Source organism: Eumetopias jubatus, unplaced genomic scaffold (genome assembly GCF_037043125.1).
Source record: "Eumetopias jubatus isolate StellerSeaLion01/CBP00866 unplaced genomic scaffold, mEumJub1_p1.0 scaffold_13, whole genome shotgun sequence".
Lineage (NCBI taxonomy): Eukaryota > Metazoa > Chordata > Mammalia > Carnivora > Otariidae > Eumetopias > Eumetopias jubatus.
In genome coordinates, this window is record NW_028274819.1 from 72,632,479 (window position 1) to 72,654,059 (window position 21,581).

At 37.1% G+C, this 21,581-nt stretch overlaps 1 pseudogene; it reads left to right on the forward strand.

The window, feature by feature from the left end:
- The first annotated feature begins 19,321 nt into the window (after nucleotides 1–19,321).
- LOC114200884 (carbohydrate sulfotransferase 6-like) lies at nucleotides 19,322–21,093 on the forward strand (annotated as a pseudogene).
- Nucleotides 21,094–21,581: the final 488 nt, after the last annotated feature.

Genomic DNA, 21,581 nt, shown 5'->3' on the forward strand with positions numbered 1-21,581 from the left:
CTATTTTCAACTGTTTGAGGAACCTCCATACTGTTTTCCAGAGTGGTTGCACCAGCTTGCATTCCCACCAACAGTGTAGGAGGGTTCCCCTTTCTCCGCATCCCCGCCAACATCTGTCGTTTCCTGACTTAATTTTAGCCATTCTGACTGGTGTGAGGTGGTATCTCATTGAGGTTTTGATTTGGATTTCCCTGATGCCGAGCAATGTCGAGCACTTTCTAATGTGTCTGTTGGCTATTTGGATATCTTCTTTGGAAAAATGTCTGACATGTTTTCTGCCCATTTCTTGATTGGATCATTTGTTTTTTGTTGAGTTTGATAAGTTCTTTATAGATTTTAGATACTAGGCCTTTATTTGATATGTCATTTGCAAATATTTTCTCCCATTCTGTTGGTTGTCTTTTGGTTTTGTGCACTGTTTCTTTTGCTGTGTAAAAGCTTTTTATCTTGATGAAATCCTAATAGTTTAGTTTTGCCCTTGCTTCCCTTGCCTTTGGCGAAGTTTCTAGGAAGAAGTTGCTGCGGCTGAGGTCGAAGAGGTTGCTGCCTGTGTTCTCCTTTAAGATTTTGATGGACTCCTGTCTCACATTGAGGTCTTTCAACCATTTGGAGTCTATATTCGTGTGTGGTGTAAGGAAATGGTCCAGTTTCATTCTTCTGCATGTGGCTGTCCAATTTTGCCAACACCATTTGTTGAAGAGACTGTCTTTTTTCCATTGGACATTCTTTCCTGCTTTGTCAAAGATGAGTTGACTATAGAGTTGAGGGTCCATTTCTGGGCTCTCGATTCTGTTCCATTGATCTATGTGTCTGTTTTTGTGCCAGTACCATACTGTCTTGATGATGACAGCTTTGTAATAGAGCTGGAAGTCCGGAATTGTGATGCCTCCAGCTTCGGTTTTCTTTTTCAATTTTCCTCTGGCTATTCGGGGTCTCTTCTGGTTCCATACAAATTTTAGGATTATTTGTTCCATGTCTTTGAAAAAAGTGGATGCTATTTTGATGGGGATTGCATTGAATGTGTAGACGGCTCTAGGTAGAATTGACATCTTCACAACGTTTGTTCTTCCAGTCCATGAGCATGGGAAGTTTTTCCATTTATTTGTGTCTTCCTCAAGTACTTTCATGAGTCTTTTATACCTTTCTGAGTACAGATCCTTTGCCTCTTTTGTTAGATTTACTCCTAGGTATCTTGTGGTTTTGAGTGCAATTGTAAATGGAATCGACTCCTTGATTTGTCTCTCTTCTGTCTTCTTGTTGGTGTATAGGAATGCCACTGATTTCTGTGCATTGATTTTATGTCCTGCTACTTTACTGAATTCCTGTATGAGTTCTAGCAGTTTTGGGGTGCAGTCTTTTGGGTTTTCCACATACAGTATCACATCATGTGCAAAGAGTGAGAGTTTGACTTCCTCTTTGCCGATTTGGATGCCTTTGATTTTTTTTGTTGTCTGATTGCTGTGGCTAGGACTTCTAATACTATGTTGAATAGCAGTGGTGAGAGTGCCCATCCCTGCCGCGTTCCTGACCTTAGGGGAAAGCTCTCAACTTTTCCCCATTAAGAATGATATTTGCTGTAGGTTTTTCATAGATTGCTTTTATGGTATTGAGGTATGTACCTCTATCCTTATACTCTGAAGAGATTTGATCAAAAAAGGATGCTTTACTTTGTCAAATGCTTTTTCTGCATCTATTGAGAAGATCATAGGATTCTTGTTCTTTCTTTTGTTAATGTACTGTATCACGTTGATTGATTTGCGGATGTTGAACCAACCTTGCATCCCAGGGATATATCCCACTTGGTCATGGTGAATAATCCTTTTAATGTACTGTTGGATCCTATTGGCTAGTATTTTGGTGAGAATTTTTGCATCCATGTTCATCAAGGATATTGGTCTGTAATTCTCCTTTTTGATGGGCTCTTTGTCTGCTTTTGGGATCAAGGTAATGGTGGCCTCATAAAATGAGTTTGGAAGTTTTCCTTCCATTTCTATTTTTTGGAACAGTTTCAGGAAAATAGGTATTAATTCTTCTTTAAATATTTGATAGAATTCCCCTGGGAAGCCATCTGGCCCTGGGCTTTTGTTTGTTGGGAGGTTTTTGATGACTGCTTCAATTTCCTTAGTGTTTATAGTCTGTTCAGGTTTTCTATTTCTTCCTGGTTCAATTTTGGTAGGTGATATATCACTAGGAATGCACCCATTTCTTCCAGGTTATCTAATTTGCTGGCATAGAGTTGCTCATAATATGTTCTCATAATTGTTTGTATTTCTTTGGTGTTGGTTGTGATCTCTCCTCTTTCATTCATGATTTTGTTGATTTGGGTCCTTTCTCTTTTCTTTTTGATAAATCTCGCCAGGGGTTTATCAATCTTTTTAATTCTTTCAAAGAACCAGCTCCTAGTTTCGTTGATCTGTTCTACTGTTCTTTTGGCTTCTATTTCATTGATTTCTGCTCTGATCTTTATTTTCTCCTGTTGGTTTAGGCTTTATTTGCTGTTTTTTTCTCTAGCTCCTTTAGGTGTAGGGTTAGGTTGTGTATTTGAAACTTTTCTTATTTCTTGAGAAAGGCTTGTATTGCTCTATACTTTCCTCTTAGGACTGCCTTTGCTGTATCCCAAAGATTTTGAACAGTTGAGTTTTCATTATCATTGGTTTCCATGAATTTTTTTAATTCTTCTTTAATTTCCTGGTTGACCCATTCATTCTTTAGTAGGATGCTCTTTAGCCTCCATGTATTTGAGTTCTTTCCAACTTTCCTCTTGTGATTGAGTTCTGGTTTCAAAGCATTGTGGTCTGAAAATATGCAAGGAATAATCCCAGTCTTTTGGTACCAATTGAGACCGGATTTGTGACCTAGGATATGTTCAATTCTGGAGAATGTTCCATGGGCACTAGAGAAGAATGTGTATTCCGTTGCCTTGGGATGGAATGTTCTGAATATCTGTGAAGTCCATTTGGTCCAGTGTTTCATTTAAAGACTTTATTTCCTTTTGATCTTTTGCTTAGATGATCTGTCCATTTCAGTGAGGGGGGTGTTAAAGTCCCCCACTATTATCGTATTGTTGTCAAAGTTTTCTTTGGTTTTGTTATTAATTTCCTTATATAATTGGCTGCTCCCATTTTAGGGGCATAGATAATTACAATTGTTAGATCTTGTTGGATACACCCTTTAAGTAGGATATAGTGTCCTTCCTCATCTCTTATTACAGTCCTTGTTTTAAAATCTAATTTGTCTGATATAAGGATTGCCACCCCGGCTTTCTTTTGGTGTCCATTGGCATGGTAAATGGTTTTCCACCCCCTCACTTTCAATCGGGGGATGTCTTTGGGTCTAAAATGAGTCTCTTGCAGACAGCATATTCATGGGTCTTGTTTTTTAGTCCAATCTGGTAGCTTGTGTCTTTTGATTGGGGCATTTAGCCCACTTACATTCAGAGTAACTATTGAAAGGTATGAATTTAGTGCCATTGTATTGCCTGTAAGGTGACTTTTACTGTATATTGTCTGTGTTCCTTTCCGATCTATGCTGCTTTTAGGTTCTCTCTTTTCTTAGAGGACCCCTTTCAATATTTCTTGTAAGGCTGGATTCGTGTTTGCAAATTCCTTTAGTTTTTGTTTGTCCTGGAAGCTTTTATCTCTCCTTCAATTTTCAATGACAGCCTAGCTGGATATAGTATTCTTGGCTGCATATTTTTCTCGTTTAGTGCTCTGAAGATATCCTGTCAGTCCTTTCTGGCCGTGCAGGTCTCTGTGGATAGGTCTGTTGCCAATCTACTGTTTCTACCATTGTAGGTTACAGATCTCTTCTCTCGAGCTGCTTTCAGGATTTTCTCTTTGTCTCTGAGACTCGTAAGTTTTACTCTTAGATGTCGGGGTGTTGACCTATTTTTATTGATTTTTAGAGGGGTTCTCTGTGCCCCCTGGATTTTGACGCCTCTTTCCTTCCCCACATTAGGGAAGTTCTCTGCTATTACTTGCTCCAATATACCCCCTTCCTCTCTCTCTCTTTCTTCTTTTTCTGGGATCTCAATTATTCTAATGTTGTTTCGTCTTATCGTATCGCTTATCTCTCAAATTCTGCCCTCGTGATCCTGTAGTTATTTATCTCTCTTTTTCTCAGCCTCATTATTTTCTATCATTTGGTCTTCTATATCGCTGATTCTCTCTTCTGCCTCATTAACCTAGTAGTCAGAGCCTCCATTTTTGATTGCTCATTATTAATAGCCTTTTTGATTTTGACTTTGTTAGATTTTCGCTCTTTTATTTCTCCAGAAAGCATTTCTCTAATAACTTCCACGCTTTTTTCAAGCCCAGCTAGTATCTTTAAAGTCATGATTCTGAACTCTAGGTCTGACATCGTACTAATATCCGTATTGAGTAGGTCCCTGGCAGACAGTACTACCTCTTGTTCTTTTTGCTGAGGTGATTTTTTTCATCTTGTCATTTTGTCCAGAGGAGAATAGATAAATGAGAGAACAAAATGCTAACAGGGTAACAATGTCCCCAGCAAATATACTCTATACAGATCAGAAAAGAACTGAAACCAGGGGAAAAGAAAGGGAAAGAAGGGAAAAGAAAGGGAAAGAAAGAAAAAAAGAAAGAGAAAAAAAAAGAAAAAGATAAAAACAAACAATAACAGAACAAAACAAAAAAAAACAATATGATCAAATATGATCAGGCTAGTGCATAAATCAGTGCCACACATTAGATCTTGGGCGTATTTTGGTCTGTTAGAAGAAAGTGCCTTCTAAAATTTTAAAGGAAGAAAGACATATATATGTACAAAATAAGCGTTGATACAATGAAGGGATGGAAGATGACTGTAAAGATAAAAATTATAAAAGATTTTATAAAAGGAATTGATAAGTTGTTTGAAAAAAGAAAGAAGAAGATTAAAAAAAAAAGGGAGAGAACGTGATCAGTCAGGAGACTAGAACAAAGACACACTAGTAATTTAGGGTATATTTTGATATGTTAGAAGAAATTGTATCTCAAAATTTTAAAGAGAGAACAACTTATATATATATATATGCCAAGAATATGGGTAACTACTATGAAAGGATAAAATATGACTCTAAAAATGAAAAATAAAAAATGTTATTTTAAAAAAGGGATTGATAAGATGTTGGTTGAAAAAGGGAAAAAGAAAAATTAAAAAAAAGTTAAAAAATTAACTTTGAAAAACTAATGAATCATGGTAAAAAAGCCATGAATTCTATGTGCAGTATTCCCCTAGCGCTAGAGTTCTCCCATTCTCCTTAATCTGTAAACTTGTTCTTGGCTTGCTGGCTGTTCGTGCTGATCTTCTGGGGGTGGGGCCTGTTGCCATGGTTTCCAAATGTCTTTGCCGGAGGTGGAATTGCCACGCCCTTGTTGGTCCGGGCTAAGCAATCTGCTTGGGTTTGCTCTCAGGAGCTTTTGTTCCCTGCAAGCTCTCGGTACAGCTTTGGAGGACCAGGGTGAAAATGGTGGCCTTCCACTCTCTGCCCAGAGGAGCTGAGAACTTGGAGCCCTGCTCCTCAGTGCCCCCCTAGAGAAAAGCTGTCAATCACTCCCATCTCCCCAGTCTTGGGCTGCACTCCGTGCTCACCCGGCCTGTGACTGAGCGTTTCTACCTCTGGCACCCGACCCCATGAGGAGTCTCCAAACCCAGCAGATCCCTGTGGTGCGCTCCCGCGCCGCTCCTCCCGGGGGAGGAAGGGGAGTCTCCCCAGCTCTGCCGCTTGTTGGGTCCCTCCTGGAGGAGCAGTGGTCCAAGTGGGCCACGGATCACAGTTTATGGGAACCCCGAGCTGCAAGCGCGCGCCTCAGCTCTGTCTCTGCAGCTGGCTTCCCCGCTCCGATACCTGGGAGCTCTGCTGCACTCAGACACCCCCAGTCTTTCTGTCACCCCGAGGGTCCTGAGACCACACTGTCCCGTGAGGATTCCACCCCCAGCTTAGCCACTGGAGCGACGTCCCTCAGCGGAGCCGACTTCTAAAAGTTCCGATTTTGTGCTCCACGGCTCTATCACTTGCCAGAAGCGGCGGAGGCCCCCTTCCCCCCCCAGTCTATCCTCCCGAATATCACTTCGGATTCACTTCTCTGCAGGTCCTACCTTCCAGTAAGTGGTGGCTTCTCTCTTCAGAGAGTTGTTGCTACTCTCTTCTTCGATCTCCTGTTGAGTTCGTAGGTGTTCAGAATGGTTTGATCCCTATTCAGCTGAATTCCTGAGACCAGTCAAAATCCAGGTCTCCTACTCCTCCGCCATCTTGCTCCGCCCCCTTACTTTTTTCCATTTTTAAGATGATTAACTAGAACCAAAAATGTCAAGTGACACACAATGAAGTACAGCAGTTAGTTTTCAATTCAAAGTCTTCTGAGTTTACATCCCATGCTCATTACAAACTACCCTATTGGAAATATGGAAATTTTTGCTTTCTTTCTCTCTCCCTAACCCCCATGCTATAATAATTTGGAGCAAACCTTAGGCTCTATGGGTGAGTAAGGGAGTGAATAAGGGAATGAACGCATGAACGAATGAACCAAGGGTTCAGTCAAGGGTTTCAGAGAAAGAGAAATTAAAATTGAAATATGTTAAATGTAGGAACAACTTTAAACTTAAAACTAAGTCTGTTGGAAGTGGTATAATCTTTCTGAAAGTCAGTTAAAACACTACAAAAGTCTTAAAAAGAATGCAAATGCTCCTTCAGCAATTTTACTTCCAGAGATTTCCCTAATGATAAAAGAAATACACAAAATATATGTATGACTATATTTAATATGCATATGTTACTTACAAAATAAACAAAAAATTATTTTAACAGAACAGATTAAAAGAGATTCACTACCAAAGAAAATGTATAGAGGAATAATTTTATTTTGTTTTGTTTTACTTAATTCTTTAACCCAAATTTTTCCTTTCATCTTCATTAAAATACTCATCAATTTTGCCACCAAGTATACCTTTGATAGAACTCCTTCAAAGTGGACAAGAGCTTAACACCAGGTGTCTACTTAGTCTTTGAGTTTCCCAAAGTTTAATGCATTTCAGCATCAGTGTTTATTCTGAGCCAGATACAATGCTCCCTTGGTAGCCCAAAGATTTAATCGGAATCAGTCACTGTATCTTAAAGAATCATGACTCTCCCTTTTGAGCCTTTTTAGATCAATGTGTCACTGGTGCTGCTTTCAAGCTCAACACCTAAAGACTTCACTGTCACTTAAAGGATTCTCACTCCAAACCCACTACAGCCCTGAATTATGTTCCTGAAGCATACATCTAAGGAGATGCCTAAGACTTACAGATTTAGTGTTCTAAAATAGCCACTCTTTCTGGCAGAATCCTCTCCCCTCTCTCTCTCCACCAGCAAATTGGAAAAAGATCCTCCTGATACTGAGTTATCAGAAACCTTAAAAAGAAAATCAACATTTTTGAGCTGGATAGAACGTCCTGCAATTGTGATTCAAAGCTCTATCCTTCCAAGATCTTGGTCATCATGATCTGTGTCTATTTCCCCTCCCTATCTTTTATTCATAAATATAATTTTTTTAAAGTAAAATTTCACATATTGTGTGGTATCGGTACCAGCAAAGAAAACTATGTTGGAGAACAAATACAAAAGAGAGTTATAATGTTTACTCCTAAAGCAAGAAGAAAAGAACAAAATATCAAATTCATGGTTGCTGTTCACATGGATTTGTATATTTTTCAAGTGCCCCATAAAATCTGTATTAAAATAAAGCTAGTTAATAGCTTGTTCTTTGTTACATGGTGGTACAATTTGGGGTTCTTTCATGGTTATGCCATGTGGGCCCTTCAGACACAATAACAAACCCAACAGAGTGCTAATTGAGGACTTAGTTCAATAATTACAAGGAACAGTAAAATGTGTAGAAAATATAAAAGCAGATTCTGTTCTTGGGAATTGTGAGATGACTGAGCTTATTTGCTTCTATCATTAAACTAGGGGGTCTTACCTTGACAAATTAAGCTGGGACTAACAGACACTATGTGATCAATGGGATCGAAATGAGTGACATTCAATCACATCATGCATTATTATATGCACATTTTAATAAGATGAAGGATGGCCTTGCAGCACAGACAAGACACAAGAAATTGTCATTTTTTTAAAAAGAGAGCATATTAAGGAGCTGAAGTACCAACTCTTTGCTCTGCTTTGTTTACATAAAAGAGCCAGTTCACCTAGTCTGTGATACCACTTGGTAGCTTTAATCTTACATACATTAAGTCCCACTGACAGAAGAAGGCAAATTAACTAAAGGTGAAGAAATTCCCTTTTCCCATGAACATTTCAGCAACTTGAAATAAAATAAAAATATTATTTGATTTTTTACATAGATATGATTATTGAGTGTTTTTGCTTCCAAAAACCTGTGGAGCAATCTCTCATTTATAGGTAAAGAGAGAGAATATTTTTCTTGGAAATGATTATATTTTTCTTTGAAATGATTAAAGAAATTCATAAATTTTTCCCAGAAATGATTAAAGAAATTCATAAATCATACTTTCCATTGCATATTTCTTCCAACAATTAGTACATATATGACCTAAAAGATAACCAGAATTTAGACAGTTAATAAGAAGTTCAACTAGTAAACGCTGCTTTGATTTTGTTTCTTTTCTCAAAGCAGATACACATCAATAGCCAAAATACCTTTGTTTCTTTTCTTCATTCCTCAAAGTCAGACAATGTGTCAATGGTATAATGTTGTTTCAGTCTGCTAAATTTTATAATGAAAGAAATTCATTTTTCTGTGTATAGAGTATTACAATGGAGTAAACAGATTAAATATTTTATGACTTTGGCCATCTTGTAGTGACAAAAATTCTCATTCCATTATTTCTAGTTACTTAAGAGTCCTAGTATTAAGTCCATATATTTTATCTATAAGGAATCAGTCTCCTTCCCCAGTTGCTTTGTTGGGGTTTTAAAACTAGGTCTAACAAATAAACATAGAGAAGTATGAAATAAAATACCATTAATTAGAGGGAAATCAGTATGAAAAGTCTGGAATTTACAGATGGTTAAGATGTCTGATTGAATTCACAGACAATGCAAATTGGCTGCAGATGGTGAGGAAACTGGTCCAGAACTTAGAGTTCACACCATTTTTGTTTTTATTTTTATGTTTTAAAGTCCATTCCCCAAATTCTTATTTTGACAGGAAAAGTCCTCTCATATGTATTACACTTTAGGACTTTTGCATTTTTGAGTTTCATTAAATCACTTTTTTATGATTACATAAAGATTACACTGGACATTATCATCACCTGGTGATTTGATGCTGTTTATGCTTCTTCAACAAAGTAATTTAGTTACAGTCATCATTTGCTTCTGAAAGCAAGAATGAGAAATTCAACCTGGCATTGAATTAATCCATTAAGATTTGACAATAAAAATGCTTTTGGAAGAATACTAGTCTCACTAAGAATAACCAAAAGGAAAATAGCCTATGCAAAATATCAGGCTTAAAAAATTATTAAATACAACTAGCACAATATTTAAACAAAAATGTTAATATCAAATCACAACCTAGGATTAAGAAATTCTGCACTAAAACAGCCTTTATCTGAGCTGGACCCTAAACATATGAAGCTAAACTGATAAAGTTCCTAAATTTGTCAAGTTTCTACCGATGCATATATATAAATGAAAATTGAAAACTTCAGTCAAGAGTCTCAAATCTTTACATTATCAACTCTAATGCTAGCATAAAATACAACAGAAGGAATACAGTATTTAGTCAAAAATTTGGACACTGGACTTGAGTCCTTGGGTTTATATACTGTTTTTACTACTTACTAAATATATGTGAACTTGAGAATATTACTTAAATGCATAGTGGCCTGGTTTCCTCAATTTTAAAATGGGTTATATCTGTCAGGGTCTTAATTGCACACAACACAACCCACTCTAGCTAGCTAAAGCAGAAAGGTATTTATTAAAACAGAATATTTATTAAAGCAAGTATTTGTTAAGGCAAACTTTTTTTCTCTTTGAGCTATGAATAAATGTTTTAGACCTCATGGCCAGATGGTCTCTGTTACACTCAAGCCTGACAATCTAGCTAAAGCAGCCATATACAATGTATAAATTCATAGGTGTGACTCCAATAAATCTTCATTTACAAAAACAGGCATTACCAACCTCTGTCTTCAAAAGATACTGTGCATCTCAGACTCAAAGATTTCAGCGGTATAGATGCAGAATCAGAGGTATGAAGCCAGTTTTAATGGCAAAAATCAATGGTCATTGATTTCACATACAAAATTCTATCACCACTGCCCCCAGAAAGCATAGCTTGCAGTGTTAGACAATGAGTACACACAGGACACTATTACTAGGACCCCCTTATCACTATTATGCAATATTTTCATTGTCCTCTACCTCTTTGCCAGCAAAATGGAGTCAACTGAACACCTCCTACTTCATATTACCTTCTCCTATGAGTGCATCTAATTGGAGAAAAATAGATCATAAGATATAATGAAGGCTAGGAAAACAATTTTTAGCTTCTATACTGGGAAATTATGATTCATGATAGGAAAATTACCAAAATACAGAAAAGATATTTAAAACATACTATGGCCAAAAAATAACAAAGATAAATCATATAAATAGATATAAAAAGAATACATACCTCATGATAATTGTCATAATAATTAAACATAATACATGTATATATCATTCAAAGCAATGCCTGCCATCATTTATTTCAAATTGGAGAACTCCTTTAGCATTTCTTGTAAGGCAGGTCTAATGGTTATGAACTCTCTAAGCTTTTGTTTATCTAGGAAAGACTTTATGTCTCCATTTTTGAAGGACAGTTTTTCTAGGTATAATATTCTTGGTTAGGAGGTTTTTTGTTTATTTGCTTGTTTTTCAGAACTTAGAATATATCATCCCACATTTTTCTGGGATGCATGGTTTTTACTGAAAAATCTTATGGGTATTCATTTGTATGTGACAATTCATTTTTCTATTACTATGTTCAAAATTCTATCTTTGACTTTGAGAATTCAATTACAATGTGTCTCAATCTGGATTTCTTTGAGTTCGTCGTATTTGATCTGGAAACTTGTTGGTAAAGGCAAATATACAGATAAATACAGAACACTATTACTGTAATGGTAGTAGGTAGATCACTTTATTCTAACAAAAGTTAAAAGGCAAAAGTATTAAAAATAGCTATAACTGAAATACGTTAAAAGACATATGAGTAGATGAAAATTATGGTAACAATAAGAGAGTATACATGGGATGAAGAAGTTAAAGTATAGAGTTATCATTTTAAATAGACTTATAAATATAAGATTTATAATGTAATTCCCAAGGTAACTACATACACAAAAATATTCCTATAGAAGTTACACGCACACAGAAAAGGAAACCAAACCATACCAACACAAACAACAAAATACAAAAGAAGACATCAAGAGAAAAAAATATAAAAGAACTACAAGACTAACAGGAAACAACATAACGGCAATAGGAAATCCTTCTCTATCAATAATTATTTTAAATGTAAATGGTTTAAACTTCCTACTCAAAAGACATACAGTGCCATTCAGGACAATATGTATGGACCTAGAAGGTATAATGCTAAGTGAAATAAGTCAGAGAAAGACAAATACCACATGATTTCACTTATACATAGAGATTACTTAAAAATAAATAAACGTAAAAAATTTATATGTAGAATCTAAAAAAACAAAACGAAAAGCAAACAATAACAACAAAAACAGAAAGAGACTCATACATACAGAGTACAAACTGAGGTTTGCCAGAGGGGAGAGGGTGGGAGAATGAGTGAAATAAATGAAGGGGATTAAGAGGTACAAACTTTCAGTTATAATATAAAGTCATGGGGATGGAAAGTACCGCATGAGGAATATAGTCAATACTATTGTAATAATTTTGTATGGTGACAGATGAGCTACACTTATGGTGAGTATTTCAAAATGTAAATAACTGTCAAATCAACTATATTGTACAACTGAAACTAATACAATATTGTATGTCAACTATACTTTTAAAAATTACTGAAAAATGTATAAATAAATTTAAAAAGATAATTTTAAACCATAGCACAATAAAAAAAATAAGATAAAAGGAATTGAGTAGAGTTGCATGCACTGACCTAGTAGATCTCCAGGACTTATTACTATGTGTAAAAAAAATAGAAAAAAATATGTATACTATGAACAAAAACACAGAGTGGCTGAACAAACTTTAAAAGACACATTTTATGCTTTCTATCAAAACTCATTTTAAGTTTAAGGACACTCTTACGCTGAAAGTGAAGGGATGGTAAAATGCATGCCACACAAATGGTAACCAAAAAAGAGCAGAGGTGGTTTTACTGATATCACACAAAATAAACTTTAAATCGAAAACTGTTACAAGAGATAAAGAAGAATGTTATATAATGATAAAAGGGTCAATCACCATGAAGATATAATAATTACAAATACATATGCACCCAACATTAGAGAACCTAAATATATAAAGCAAAAGTTAATATAACTGAACAAAGAACTGAAAAAACATTAATAGAACTGAATTTATTTCTATTTTAATAGAAACCAGCAATACAATAATGGTAGGGGATTTCAATACCCAAATTTCAATAATGAATAGAACCTCAGAGAGAAAATCAGTAAGGAAACAGAGAACTTAAATAATAGTATAGACAAAATGGACCTAAAGGACATAGACAGAACATTCCACTCCAGAGCAACAGAATAAATTCTTTTCAAGTCAACACAGATCTTTCCTCAGGATAAATCATGTTAGGTCACAAAACAAGTCTTAATAATTTCAAGAATACTGATGTCATACCAACTATCTTTTCCAACCACAATAAAATGAAACTAGAAATTGACAGAAGAAAAAGTGGAAAATTTATAGATATGTAGAAAAAGATAGAGTTTGATTTTTGAAAAGCATCAGTTTGATTTTTTTTAAAAGATAAACAAAATCGACAAACCATTAAACTAAGAAAAAGGAGAGAAGACCCAAATAAACAAAATCATACATGAAGGAAGAGACATTACAACTGGTGGCACAGGGAAAAACAAGAATCATAAAGCACTACCTTGAACAGTTACATACCAGCAAACTGTATAATTCAGAAGAAATAGATTAATTCCAAGAAACATATAACATACCAAGACTACATTAGGAAGAAACAGAAAGTCTGAACAGACCCATACTTACTATGGAAATTGAATCCTCAATCAAAATCAGAAGTTTTCCTATAAAGAAAAGGTCAGGATTAGATGGCTTCACTGATGAATTCTACTAAATATTTAAAGAATACCAACCCTTCTCAAATGCTTCCAAAAATCAGAGGAGGAAACACTTCCAAACTCATGAGGCCACCATTATTGTGACACAAGAGCAAAGACAACACAAGAAAAGAAAGTGACAAACCAATGACCTGATTTATATATGCAAAAATCCTCCACAAATTAGCAAACTGAACCTAATAGCATATTAAAAGGATCACATACCACATCTAAGTGGGATTTATCCCTGAAATGTGAGGCTGGTTCGTCATAAGAAAATCAGTTAATGTGATACAACATATTAACAGAACAAAAAATAAAAAACACATAATCATCTCAATACAAGAAGAAAAAGCATCTGACATGATTCAACATCTTTTCAGGATACACTCTCAACAAACTAAGAATTGAAAGAATGTACCACAACACAATAGAGGTCATACAAGAAAAGCCCAAAGCAAACATTATACTCCATGGTGAAAAAAAATAGAATGTTTCCCTCTAAGATCAGAAAAAATACCCACTCTTGCCCTTTCTATTGAAAAGTTTATTGGAATTCCTAGCCAGACATATTAGGTGAGAAAAATTTTAAAATGCACCTAAGTCAGAGAGAAAGAAAGGTAAAACTGCTCCTGTTTGCAGGCAACAGGATCTTATACATAGAAAACCCTGAAGACTCCATTTAAAAAAAAAAAAAATCCCTCTTAGAACTAATACATAAATCCAGTAAAGCTGCAGGATACAAAATCAAATACAAAAATCAGTTTCATTTCTATACACTAATACCTCACTATCTGAAAAGGAAATTAGGGAAACCCTATTTACAACAGCACCAAAAAGAATTAAATACTTACAAATCAATTTAACTAAGGAAGTGAAAGACTTGTATTTGAGAATTCAAAACACTGATGAAAGAAATTAAAGAAGATACATTGGAAAGACATGCTGTGTTCATGGATAGATTGGATATTGTTAAAATGTCCATATTACCCAAAGTAATCTACAGATTCAATGCAATCCCTACCAAATTCTAGTAGCATTTTTTTACAGAAATAGAAAAAAACAATTCTATAATTCATAATGGAACCACAAAAGACCATAAACAGCCAAATCAGTCCTGAGAAAAAAGAACAAAGCTAGAGGCATCACACTTCCTATTTCAAAATATATTACAAAATTACCATAATCAAAACTAGTCTCATACTGCATAAAAATAGATATATAAACCAACAGGACAGACTAGAGAGCCCCAAAATAAAATCATACATAAATGGTGAACTAATCTTTGACAAGGGTATCAAGAAGACAATGGGGAAAGGATAGTCTCTTCAGTAAATGGTGCTGGGAAAACTGGACATCTACAAGCAAAAGAACAAACCTGGACCCATACCCTACACCACTCATGAAAATTAACTTGAAATGGATTAAGATTTAAATGTAAGACCTAAAACCATAACAAAGCATAGGGAAAAGTTTCCTTGACACTGGTCTTGACAATGATATTTTTGGATATGATACAAAAAGCACAGACAATAAAAGCAAAAATAGACAAGTGAGAACTACATTCCTGGACAACACTGACCAATCATCAATCATACTGTACATTTAAAAATTCATTAAGAGGGTACATCTCAAATTAAGTATTCTTACTATAATAAAATAAATTTAAAAAAATAAAATAATGTGTGGCCCTCTGTGCTTAGTAATTATTAGATATTATTGCCTGGAATTCCAAAAATGTTATGGCTCCATTTTTCATTTTAAAAATTAGCAAAACCCAACCAGCATCTCATAGCATCATTTTTTTGTGTGTAAAATTTAAGTAAAATCAACTAGATCTTCAAGCTGCATGCAGCCTGGACCAAATGTAATACGTTCTCTGAAAATAACTACTCTCCATATCTCCTCCTCCTGACTCACATACAGTTTTCTTTAGTTCATGCATCTGCAGTAAAGATAGATGAAAAGACTAGACATTAGGAAATGGTACCTTTCAAAGGCTTGAAGACAATTGAGAACCATGAAAATATTTATTTATTGCTAACTACTCTGCTTTTGTCTTTTTTCCTGACTATACAACTCACTTGCAGACCATGCACACTCAGAATTGTTTTTCATTAAAAGGAATCAAGAATAAATCAACAAACAGTGGAGGTCCCATTGGAAGAACTGGTGCTCTGTGTATGCCAACCCTTATATTGGTATTAATGTTTTCCACATTCCCTTTTTCCCTTATGTTGCACCCTTTTTTCTTGATTTTGGATATGCTAGTGGATTCCATCCATCTTACTTTAACTTCTTGACTTTATCTTGTTGTGTTAATCCTCTGCTCAAAATCCTCCAAAGAATTTTTACCTCACTCAAAGTAAAAGACAAAACTCTGGAAATGACCGATAGGGCCCTACAGGGTATTCTGGACAGGTTACCTCTCAGATGTCAGCTCCTACTACTCCTGCTGGATCATTCCATCATAGTAGCCATGCTGGTCTACTCATTCTCCAGCATCCAAGGCATTTCTGCCTCTCCAGCATCCAAGGCATTTCTGCCTCAGGGTCCTTTGTACTTTCACCTTCTTTACCTGCAATGCTCTTCCCATATCACTCCTGCATTTCCTTCAGATACTTATTTAAATGTCACTTCACTTTCTTACACTACTCATACTTTCATCCCTTTTTCCTTTTTCTTTTTAACTCTTTAACCCTAATCATTACTATCAGCTTTCCCCTCTCCCTAACTAGAATGAAAGCCCTACAAAAGTAGGGGGTTTTGCTTAGTTCATTTCCCCTTGAATCCCCTAGATGTGCCTGGCCCACAATAGATCCTCAGTAAGCATCTGTTGAGCACATTAATGACTACCAGAGTGCTTATTTTTCAGCTGCTGAACTTAACTCATTTTCTTGAGGACTGAGGCATTCCTCTCTCTGTAACCTCTGAGTGCTCTTTAACTTAGCCTTCTTTAATACAAGTCTCTGACCTACCACTTTCATTAACTTTCCCATTCTTTGGAACTAGTCTGTTGGACCTCTGCTAATATACAATCTTCTCAGAAAAAAACCAAACTGGTATTTAAGTGGAGGATCCATGGATAGACAGATTTGTTCCCATCTCTTCATCATCATCCCTCACAATTTTTCACTTAATTATAGGCATTATTCTGTTCTTCAGGAGAGTCTAGATCTGAGAAGATGAAGTAAACTAAGAGGAATATATGGATTCAAATGCATTGACAATGATTATATATATCTCATATGTCTATATCTCATATATATCACACTTCAATATTAAAAAGTGATTTCATGAGGAAACTGAGACTCAAAACTTGAACCTGCTGATTTCCATTACACGAAGTTTTGCAGCAGAGATCATCTATGTTCTTCCTATCCTACCACACTTCTTCTCTCACAACCGAAATTAGACCCAAATCAAAATATCATGAATACTCACAAATGCACAGAGAATAGAGTTAAAATGTGGTGGCAACTGGTTTTGCATCAATGAACGTAAATTAAGCAAAATAATTATAGTGTCGCCTTTTCCACTTTATTGTCAAGCCATTTTAAATTAATAGGCAGTAAGTTGAAACAAGCAAGCAAGATGGCCTCCTCAGCACAGGAATCTGCACATGACACAGGGTAAAATTAAATACCTTACAAACATAAGCCCAAGGTTGTTTTCCAAAGTGCTGCCATTCAGTTCCATCAACTTGCACATTTGTCGTAAAACACTTGAGAGCAATATTTGAAATGTATCAGATGAACCTTCTCAAATTCTCACAGATGAACCCATAGACAGGAAGAAACCATCTTCCTTTCCATCACAAAAATGTTACAATATTCCCCAAATATGTTCATTTGTTCCCACCTCCTTTGAAAAGAACATAGTCACTTACAGCATCCTAAAAGTAGATTCTTTAGGAACGACCATATTGGGGGACAGGGGCCAGAAGGATGCAACTGACTGTGTCTGCAGAGAGAAAAAGGAAACAAAAGAGTAGTGAGAGCAAAGGGTGTTGCTGATCACAGCTGTCAACAGCCTCCTTTCAAAACCATTAGGGGAAGACCGGGGATAGATTTCTGAACACTTGAGGGACCCAACAGGACTACACAGCAAACAGAAACATCATGCTATTTTTACTTTTTTCTGGCCTTTATTTTTGTGAAAGCCATTTTCTCCCAACTGTAATATTCAATTTGAAACCCTTTGAAATTTCTGTCACAGCATTTCTTTTGATATAAATGACATAACTAAGAGATACCCAGTAATTTCTATCACGTATTAGCCTCTGTGATTCAAAATTATTTGATTTTCCCTAAGCAGTGGATTCAAACATTTTTTTTTAATTTAAATGCTGTTTGAACAAAATAAAAGGACTTAAAATCTATTTTCACTCTTTCTAAAACAACTTCAGACAAATTTCTGTACCCCAAAATGACAGCCAGACAACTTGGAGTTTTCACTATATATATTCAGAAGTAATTGCAACAAAGGCTACATGGAGCCAAAAGTGGTAATTAAAACATGTAAAGGATAGTCATACCTTGATTTTAATTTCCTGGTAAATTAAAGGGTCTGCCCATGCATGTAGCATTGTATTACAGCTACAACCATTCACAATCTTAGACTGTCTCATTTAGTGTGTCTACTGTGCTATTGATATCTTACTCCTTTAGGTATAGCCCACTCATGAGTTGATTTTTCTGAAGCTCTGGTGAAAGTTCTTACAATTCTATTACCTCATTTCTTCTCCTAATACTCTCACCAAAGTCCATGAGTACTGTATCCAGAGGAGCTTTATATTCCCATTCACCCTTAATCTCCAAATTTCCAAAATTGTTAAGATTTTTGCTGACTAATCCTCTCACTATCACAATATATGCTTTTACCCCTCTTCCACAAGTATTACTTTATGAACACTATCTAAAATGAAAATACATGTTTTCATGCAAATACATGTATTACAGAATTGAATGAAACAAGTGAGAAGTATGTGGTAGTGCTAGTGGATGTGAAGGAGCATAGTGGAGGGGAATTCCTCTTCTTATATCAATTTATGAAATGAAAATACTGAAATAATGAATTATTTTGCATGTATATCTGTAAATATTAAAATTAAAATTATATACATAGACACATCCATCTATCTGTCATGTCTCCATATTTTTTAAGAGAGAATAATTATCAAGTATTTTTCCAGATGGCACGATTAATCAATGTGTCTACATTTGTCTTATTCCCACAATTTTCGGACTGATTAGTCAAGACTTGATGGCATGAAAGCCAAAGCTGTCACTCAAGTGGATGTTTTAGAAGTCTGCTGTGCCTCGAATAAGAGTTTTGACCCTGAAATCCTGGGTCTGGGGACACCTGGGATAGCACATAAAATTCTCTTAAGCCACACATGTCCAATTCCTCCGGTGTAAACTAAATCTTATAAGAAATCTGTCAGCTGTATTTCCAACCTTCAAAAAAACTTTTCAAAAGAAATCTAGGACATAGGGCTTTCACTGGTTGTGACAAGTAACTCATTTACTACTGTAACCAAAATGGCAAGTGACGATAATATAAAATACTTAAAAATAAATAGGCCATCCTTATAGAAGAGATACTTATACTTAATAATTTGGCCAGAAAAAAACTAAAGAGATTGAGAAGATTAGTGTGCTTGTTTGTTTTAATGCTTTTGTGTTTTGTCCCTGCAGACCACTGAGATGCTGAGTCTGTCTGGTCGGTTTGCTGATCTGAAATGCATTTTCTCTAGCCTCTGTGGCAGTGTTTTTTGTTTTTTGTTTTTTGTTTTTTCTGTACCTTTTTATCTTTTCTAAAGTTTGTACTGACGCTGTATAACTATCCAAATGTTGTCACCATGAGAATACTGGGTCTTATACACAGAGGTATAACAAGGCTTCCAAAAGAGGAGGAAGTAGGGGAATATAGCCACGTCTTAAGATTTATAAAACCCAATGCTGAGTAGCTCCCAGCAGATGTGCAAGATGACCTTCAGGAGTCAGACTGTTTCACGGGCATGCAAAGACTGACTAACATATTTAACACAGATTTAAAGAAAACAATGTGTAACTTAAAAAGATTATTGGTCAGCTCTGGAAAAGATAAAAGGGGAGGCCTGGTGACAAATATTGGCATGGTCCATGCCTACATAGAATCGAGGTCTAGGAAAGAAGCCACCACCTTAGTTTCTAATTATGATGACCCCACCTACCTCACTGTGAGGTTGCACAAATAGGATCATACTTGGTGTAGGTTAGACATTGTTCTAAATATTTCATATGCTGCATTATTTAATATGAAGTTAGTTACTATCACCATCCCCATTTTACTAATAAGCACACTGCAGTTTAGAGAAGTTAAATAATTTGTCTAAGGCATCCCAGCTAGTAATTGTTCAGGCTGAGATTTGACAGGTGAATCCAAGAGCCTCTGCACTATACTATACTATCTAAATTTTGCCCAGTGCCACTTAACTTCAATCCAGTCTTCTTGTTCTCATTCTACATTCATCAAATGACTTTGTATCTAATTTTTGGCTTGGAATGTCTTTATTTTAGACATAATATTCCAGCTTTTGTTATGGTTATGTATGGAGGGTAAACTGATGGAACTGACATTCTGGTTTCACATAGCAATCACATAAGCTTGGTTACTGAGAGGCCCTAAGGACAGATGGGTTTGTTCTCAGTAGATGACAAAACTAGGTTGTTAGGGCTGCATGTTTACTAAACGATGATCTAATTAATTGGGTCAAGCAGGTTTCCAAGAAAGGAAAACCAGGTATAAGAGACAAACCAAGAAATGAATTAGTTAATGGTTCAGATTTCAGTCAGAAAGGAACCATAAAGGGAAATATAGAAGTCTAACTAGAAGAGAATGGAAGAAAAGCTGATGGAGAGGCTGAAGGCTACCCAAGATACGTGACATACTCACTTTGAATTTTTTTGTTCAAGCTGTACATGGCTGTGCGTGACCTGGTGCGCTCCGTCTTCCTGTGCAACAAGCACCCGTTCCACGCCTACCTGCCGTGGCTCCGCAACCTGTCAGACCTCTCCCAGCACTGTGCCCGCAGCCTGCCTACAGCGCCTCCCCACGCGGCGCCGTCAGCAGCAAGGCAGCGTATCAGCCGCCATTGGTGCGGCGGCCCTTCGGCCTGACCCAGGAGGCCTGCAGCTCCTACAGAAACGTGGTGCTCAAGGAAGTGCACTTCTTCAACCTGCAGGTGCTCTACTCGCTGATCAGCCATCCCAAGCTCAACCAACGAACCCTGTACCTGGTGCTCAAGTCCTGGGCCGTGCTGCGCTTGCGCACGCCGCTGGCACGTGACTATGGCATCCTGTTGGGCACCAATGGCACACGCGTGGAGGCTGACCCCTGCCGCCAGGTGGTGCGTGAGGTGTGCGCAGCCGAGTGCGCATTGCCAAGGCCGCCATGCTCAAGGTGCTACCCTCCCTGAGCTTCACGCTGCAGTTGGAGGCCTGGATCCACAACACCACCTACGGCAATGGCCGTGGCATTCAGCTCGAGGCCAAGACTGCGTCCAGGCACTCGCTCAACGTCTCCCATGTTTGGCTCCACGCGCTGCTCTTCGCCACGGTCCAGCGCGTGCTGGAGCTGTGTCCTGGCGCGCAGCAGCTTCTGGGGTACCAGCCTATGTCCTCTGAAGGGAAGCAGGGCGACCTTGGTCTGGATCTGGTGTTGCCGCCGGGGCTGAGCTGCTTTAGCTGGGCATCACCCACAGCTGCCCGCCCCCAGGCCTTAGCAGAGACCCCCCAGTTTTGGTGTTAGGAGGACGTTGAGGCACACAGTGTTCAGGCTGCTATTGGAGGGGCCCCGGAGTTTGGGTGTCCTCCCCCGTAGTAGGAACGGATTGAGTGCCCAAAATCCGTGTTTCTTTCTCTTTGCTTCTAGATTTCTCCCTTGAGTACCGTTTAGGAGCTGGGTTCCCATCAGGCACACTCTTCACAGAAAGCAAAACCATGTCCCCCTTTCCTCTGGGCACAGAGAGTAAGTTCAGACAACTTGGCTCCTACTCAAAGGCTTTCTTCCCAAGTTTCTCCTCTTTTAGGATGCAGCATCCGGCAGCTAAGAAGGAGGACCCAACACTGTTTGGGAGCAGAGGGGCACTGTGATAAGCTGGCTCTGAAGTCTGTACATTCCCCCCCAACCCCCCAAACCCCGCACACACAATGGACTCCATTCCACCCGTGCCTGGGCACCACACTCCATCAGAGCCATTGGCATTTATATTCACCTGTATCTTGCAGCAGGAAATC